Source organism: Oratosquilla oratoria, chromosome 34 (assembly GCF_046742065.1).
Source record: "Oratosquilla oratoria isolate Oo_2021 chromosome 34, ASM4674206v1, whole genome shotgun sequence".
In the NCBI taxonomy this organism is placed as follows: Eukaryota; Metazoa; Arthropoda; class Malacostraca; order Stomatopoda; family Squillidae; genus Oratosquilla; species Oratosquilla oratoria.
The window spans coordinates 15,030,314-15,037,813 of record NC_134810.1 but is presented as its reverse complement, the minus strand read 5'-3'; the positions used below and the strand labels follow the sequence as shown (position 1 = coordinate 15,037,813).

Below are 7,500 nucleotides of genomic sequence, written 5' to 3'. Positions count from 1 at the left end.
ACCTCTCATCCCTATCTAATATCTCCTGTCTCATCAATCTACTTTACCTCCTCTGCCTCCTTTTATTTCCCGTACATCCTTCACTCCCTCCTTGCAGACATCTCCTACCCCTCCTCCACCCTTAATATATATATACATATATATATATATATATATATATATATATATATATATATATATATATATATATTTTTTTTTTTTTCGTACATCCTTCACTCCCTCCTTGGAGACATCTCCTACCCCTCCTCCACCCTTGATATATATATATATATATATATATATATATATATATATATATATATATATATATATATATATATATATATATATATATATATATATTTTTTTTTTTTTTTTTTTTTTTTTTTTTTTTGCCATATATGTCTGTTTTCTCCTCTCTTAGAGAACTCTTTCTGCCATCCTTTCTTCTTTCGCCTCTGTTCTTTTAATTATTTTTGTTCTAAACGTCTTCACCCTTATATTTCAGTACTTTTTGTCCTCGGCCCCTCTCTCTCTCTTCTCTCAACTCCCTTTCTTTCCTTCCTTATTCTCCAACTCCTACGCACTTTCCTTACCTTTTCGAGCTTCCCTCTCCCTTCTCTCCTTTTCTATGTTCGTCTTTGGCAAAACAAAATCCTTTAAAGGCATCATCGTATAGGGACAAGGCGGACGTTTAGTGCCATTTCTGGCTGCTTTCAGGTGTTTTTATTCGTCTCTAGCGGTCCCCGTTTACCATTAAGACTTAATTGGAAACCATGCTAGGGAAAAATTGCCTCCTGCCCCCTCCCCCTCCCCCTCCTCCTTCTCCTCCCTATCCCACTTCCCCCGCTTCCCGCAGCAATGAGTCGCGACGCGTTGTAAGAGGCTTTTCTACCCTCGCGGGCCAATCTCTCAGTGACGTCAGGTTCGCTACCGACCCCCTCCCCTTCCTCCAACCCCCTCAGTGGGGTCCCGGGATCCACATACCCTTCAGAGGGAGGTGGGGAGGTCACGAGGTACTCCCTAAAGGGCGAAGAGAATTCCCGTAGGTGAATAAAATCGCCTGGCGGCAGTCAGGAAATATATGTTAAAGTGGGATACCCATTCATGCATAGTATGATCCAGGTAATAAGAACTTCAGTGTCGGATTTTTTTTTTTTTTGGGGGGGGGGGCATCTTGACAAAGAATGTACGCACCGCAGATTTTTGTGGAAATTTTTTGATGAATTGGGACATTTGTGATGTGGCACTTGTTCTAGTTTTCGCTTAGAAATTACGAGGAGAGATTCTTCCATTTTCAGGCACATTCAAGTTTTCATTTAGCTGTTGTTGCTATTTTAGTTATTATCATCATCATCATCATCATCACTATCGTTATTAATCATTATTTTTATTATTGCTATCAATAGTATCATTATCATCATTACTATTGTTATTGTTGTTTTTATCATTATTGTTAGTTATTACTATCAATATCATTATAATCATTACTATAATCGATATTTCATCTATTTACTTATTTATTCATCTATTTATTATGTTAGATACTTCTGTTAATATTTTTTTAATCCGGTATCACAATGGGCGTTTTGTCGGCGGCGCTCCTCTCGCTCCCGTCTGGGTCAAACGTCTCTTGAGATCCACGTTTCGATATTAACCCGGCAAATACAATGTTTACTGATAATTCCCTAGTATGATGTATACAGTGCGTGTGTGTGTGTGTGTGTGTGTGTGTGTGTGTGTGTGTGTGTGTGTGTGTGTGTGTGTGTGTGTGTGTGTGTGTGTGTGTGTGTGTGTGTGTATTCACTTGGTCTTTCACTTGGTCTTTCCTGAATACACACGCACGCACGCACGAATCTCTTTTTCTTTTATCTGACATTTAAACATCTCTTGCAACTCTGGCAATCTATTCCCATGTAACCAAATTTCATGGCATAATACTTATCTTATGTTAATCTTGTTGTTCAAACATTTTGACAACGACTCGTTTGTCGATATGATATCGAATCCTTGTGATGATAGTCTCTTTGGGGAGATGATTTAGGTTTTATGAGTTACTGTTGACCCGGTCGATACCAAGTCACACTTCACAGTTTCCTTTTTATTCTCTCTGCTGCCTAAATCTAGTTAATTAATCTTCAAAGGATTTCCTTGGTAGCCTAGTATATTCTTTAGGTGTCTATATAAATGAATCTTGAAATACTTTTAATTCTTGTAACAAGCACCTCCCCCATTTTCGATATTTTTTAAGACAATTAAAATGTTTCACCTGTTTTTCGTAGGGTTTGTTTATTATATTTGACATCAGTCTTGTGATTCGCCGCTGCATCAATTCCTTTACAATTATCGTAAAATTACTATTAGCACGGAATATGCCCAATTTTTCTCACTGTTAACAAGTCAGTTTGATACAATCATAATCCCTGATTAGTTTCCTTATTTAAAATATGTCTTTTTTGAACTCTTTCCAGGTCAGTTGATGCGTGCGTGAATCGCTACAACATCGCAACATCTCAGATTCACACCTGCTTTTTGTAGGTAAGAAGCAGCACATCAAAGAAATTGCATGATCTTTACAAGAACGTCGATGTTATAGGATAACATGTTGATGTCATAAAATATCAATAAACGAAGTTGTAATGATTTTATGATTCAGTTGCTAGTCTGGACATTTTTTTTTTTTTGTCGTCTGGTTTGTTTACTATATTTCTACAAGGTATCTGAAAGTCATTAGGGCAGCAACGTTTGGTTGGGGATCGTTTGGAAGCCGGAAGGAGACAACGAAGAGCCTTCAAAATAGGAAGCACATACTCAAAATGTAAACAAAACTAACAAATATAACAAAGTGAAGGTGTAGGTGTATAGATAGACAGATAGATAGATAGATAGATCGATAGGCAAATAAATAGAGGTATATAGATATAGATAGTGATATATTGATAAATAAACAGACAGATATAGATAGAGGTAAATATAGATTGATAAATGAATAGACATATAGACAGGCAGATAAGCAGACAGATAGAGATTGAAATAGAAAGATAGACAGACAGAGGTATGCAGATATATTGATAGAGATAGGGAGGTAGATAGATAGATAGATAGGTTGATATAGATGGATAAACAGATAGAGTAAAACATTGGCGTTTTGTCGCAAAATTTGTAGTTTTTGTTTCCTTAGTAAACACAACCTTACGGTTCTAAGAAATAAAACACTCCATTATGCATTTTGGGCGCCCAAAACCCAGTATGAACTACTATCAGTAATATATCAACGGAGACATGAGATTTATATATATATATATATATATATATATATATATATATATATATATATATATATATATATATATATATATATATATATATAATCATTTCCTCCTCGGGTCACTGGGTCCTCGCCTGTGGTTCATCAGAACCGAAAAAAATCGGCTGTTGGCAACCAGGCTTTCCCTTAGATGAATAAAATACATAAACTACGTTGCTGTGGTTAGCGAAGGTGTTCATATAAAAGGCCTTGAAAATCAGACTGCCCTCAATACAGTCCGGTGGTGTCCTTAGTAATTTTGTTATGGTGAGCGTCAAACGAAAATCTTCGGCAAATAAGGACCCCTTGGCTTTTAATGAGCCAAGTATGGGGTCGATTGGGTCTGGCTTATTGGCTAATCACTTGACCTGCCACGGTACATTTCCTTCTCTGATGATGACTAATTGGTCCAACCAGAAAATTGGCCCGGAGAAGTCCTACTACAAAGGGCAAAGGTGGAGATCTTGGTTGTGGTTAAGTACAGGCGCGGATATAAGGGGGGGGCCCAGGGGGCCCGGGCCCCCCCCTTTTGGCTTTGGCCCTTTGGCCCGATTTCATTTCAGTTCACTATTTCATTTTTATAATCCATGTTTAATCCATGTTATAATCCATTTTTATTATCATTGTATCATTTATGAAAGTTATGGAAAGTTCTGGAAGGTTCGTTAACATCTTAATTTCCGCTGACTGTTTTTCCGCTAATTTCCGCCTATATAAGTGACCGCTGCGTTCGACTCTCTTTCTGTTGGTATCTGCCGCATTGAATGGTTGTTTTGCTGTTTGGTTAAATATATGAAAGGTTTATCGCTGGAACTCACTACAATGGTGCCCCGTGTGAGGATTTTATTGTACGATAAACGGTAATGCCAATGCTCGTTAAACAACCGAAAATTCTGCCGTCGGGCCCCCCCCAAACTTTGTTCCTAGATCCGCGCCTGGTTAAGTGTCTCCTGGCGTGTGATTCACTTGAGCTTCGAACTCGCCCCGTGGGTCCAAGTTCGTTCCACCGTGGTCTCGCGACTTCGTTCAGTCGTGGGTTGATCTCTCCCACTCCCTCCTCCCTCCTCCCGACTCGTGCAGCAAAAAAGTTGCCAGGTTGATTAGTTGGAGTATCTATAGATAGATCCAATGTCTACATGTTATATTCTGGCTAAGGATTGACGAATTCATTCAGTTTAAGGTCCGTCATCTTAACTAAGGGGTTTAGTTAATTTTAGCTGGATCATTTTTCTTATGTAAGAGGTTGATGTCGAAGTAACATGAGTGGGAGAGTCATGCTTTTTTTTTTTTGTCGACATAATGGCGTACCATATTTCTACCGAAACATATCTATGCTTTAGTCGTTTATTCTATATTTCGCCAGACAATTTTATTCGGTTGAAGGACTGCTTTCCACAGGTAAAGGGTGAATGTGTTAAATACACAAAAATGATAAACAAGGTGGTTGTATCTACATCACATAAATCATTTCCGGCCTAACTCCTCCGTTTCTGTGACGTCATGTCTGATGCTTGCGTAGAAGTCGTCTCTCATTTCACCAACGCTCGCACAGTGAGCCCTTTATAGAAGTGATAACAAATCTCTTTCTTCTTGATTTGGATGCTCTGGGCATTAGAAATAATTACAAGCAAGTGTGCGCAAATAATAAATGCTAATTACGTAATCCTCTCAGCAGTTTTAGGTTAATAGCGCTGTAATTAGATATTTCACAATCGTAAATTACTCAGAGATGCTCAGGTAACGGTTCTTCACCCCTTCCCGGTTTCTTTGCTTGACGAAGAACGACAGCAAGTCGACCTCCTATTGTTATTTTCCTTTATTATTTGGAAACAGACGGGCGTTCTAAATGGGGTACAGTGAATCTATCCGAAAGGCGCCCAATTAGTCTGTGGAAAGCCTGTCGGAGCCCAAAAAAATACGTTGAATGGATACAATGAAGCTTCGAATGGTTGCTGAGACCTGCTCTGTCTTTGCCCTCGTCCTCGTATTCACTCCTCTACTCCCTAATTGGGCTGAGTGTGTAGAATCAACAACAGCCAAGAAGAAAACAGGAGAGTAAGAGGACGAAGAGGGTGGAATTACGAGAACGACCGTTGGGATGTGTCGACCTCTCGATGGCGAGTTTAGGAGAGTAGAACCCAACTCAAGGAAGAGGGACAGATGTCGCCTCGGCCGAATAAAATCGTCTAGCGGCAGCTTGGCTATATATATATATATATATATATATATATATATATATATATATATATATATATATATATATATATATATATATATATCTTTGGCCTCAAAAGATTTGGTTAAAAGACGCATCTTTCCATGGCAAAAGCAGATTCCCTTGACTGTATGAGGCTATCTGGAGGCGACCAGAAGTCCATAATTCCAAACTACCTTCACACTTAAAAGAAGCTGAAACCTTACATCGGACTTGAATAACAGCTTCTGTAAAGGCGTAGCTGTGAAAGTGAAAGGACCCATCCGGTTCCAATTACACTAATGGAGTCTGTACCACACTTTTCATGTGTGCTATCGTGTCTATACACACAAACACGCGCGCGCGGGCACACACCTACGAACTAACCTGTTGTACAATGGGTTGGCAGAAACCAACAACCTCTTTGTCATACGCACGATGCTTTGCTTATACTGTAGGTATGAAATGAGGAGATGACCACAGGATTCACTCAGCTGCAGCCCAAACCCTCACCTTTGCCCGATGTGTCCAGGCAGCCAAAGCAAGTGGTGGGGATCTGTAGCCGTTTAGGATCAGAGGAGTGCAAATATATCTTTCGTTGTTGGTTACATACTCGTAATATGTTTCTGTATACAGTAGTTCTCTTGAAGATGAAATAAACCCAATGTAGTGACGAGTGGTAAAGAACTACTCTGTGTGTGTGTGTGTGTGTGTGTGTGTGTGTGTGTGTGTGTGTGTGTGTGTGTGTGTGTGTGTGTGTGTGTGTGTGTGTGTGTGTGTGTGTGTGTGTGTGTGTGTGTGTGTGTGTTTGTGCGCGTGCATATGTGAGTATATGAGTGTTTATGACTATACGTGAATATCATTGTGTATTTGCTGTATATGCGGACACATGTACATGCATCTACACACAAAAATATACACGCACAAACACATTCACACGAGCACACACATACACTCTCGAAAGAACTAGGTTATAAATAAACATGGAAACAAGATCAGTGACAAGAGGCACAGTCGCCCCTATGTACGTGTGTAACCGGAAGATGCTATATTCGTTGAATGTAATGCTGCTGTTTGTTTACATTGTGACGTCATAATTAACCATTTCACTGCGGAAAACCTCATGATTGCAGATCGATTGAGCAATAAAGTCACGATACACAATGAAAAGACTAGTAATGATAGACACAGCATACGTATGTCTCTCTTTGGCCAGTTATTTACTATTACTTATTAGTAAATGAACATACTGTCAAGTTTCGTAACAACACTTTTTAGCACCATCATATTCAACTGGAAGCGAATGCAGTATATTATGGCAGGGTGCTTGTATGGCATTTTTCTTAAATTCTTTCATTCATCTCGTTAAGTAAGCAGCTGTGTTTCCTTTCTTCTTTGCTGCTCAGTATCCTTTACAATATTATCTTCACCAAAGTTACTACTACTGCAATTATAAGGACTTCAACCGTGCTCATGGTCATGTTATTCCCATTTTCATGATCATCGTAACCTCCGTTTTCATTGAAGAAACAGCAAGATGTCTTAATATGGACCCTAAAGTAGTTGGGCGAGAAAAAAATAAATGTAATAAAATATCTTACTTGAAACGACTTATCTTAGATAGCGCTTTAACCTCTTTGTAGACCACAGTTTCCTTTCCGCTGATTAAAGCAACCTGTCGCTATCTCGAACAAATTTATTAAACGAGTCAAACTTGGTACAACAAACTCGCCGATTTCCTAGGGCTACCCGGTTCCAGAACTCGTGGCACGAGTTGTGCTGTCTATACGAAGCTAAACGGTGTCAACGAGACTCTCGTGCGAGCATTCTCAGGGCAGCTGATCCACTGTAGGCCTAAAAAAAATCAGGTCTTTTGCTTCACCTTTTGAATATGACTGCTAGACGAACTGATATCGTGAAAGGTTTAGGGTCATTATTTATTTTTTATGTAATATATGGACAGATAAACGTGACAGAACACGGCATTACACAAGGTACCTGAGAGCTATTTAACCACGAT

General features: G+C 39.1%; 1 protein-coding gene across 6 annotated transcripts in view; it reads left to right on the top strand.

Annotated features, from left to right (window-relative positions):
• LOC143018058 (uncharacterized) overlaps positions 1 to 7,500 on the top strand; it is a 220,290-nt gene that overhangs the window by 136,035 nt on the left and 76,755 nt on the right. For 4 of the 6 annotated variants that reach the window (XM_076173117.1, XM_076173116.1, XM_076173120.1 and 1 more), the window contains one exon: positions 2,451 to 2,517. The exons of the other annotated variants lie outside the window; for them this stretch is intronic. The gene's annotated coding sequence lies outside the window, so the exon portion shown is untranslated. The remainder of the gene's footprint in view (positions 1 to 2,450; positions 2,518 to 7,500) is intronic. 6 annotated transcript variants of the gene reach the window in all.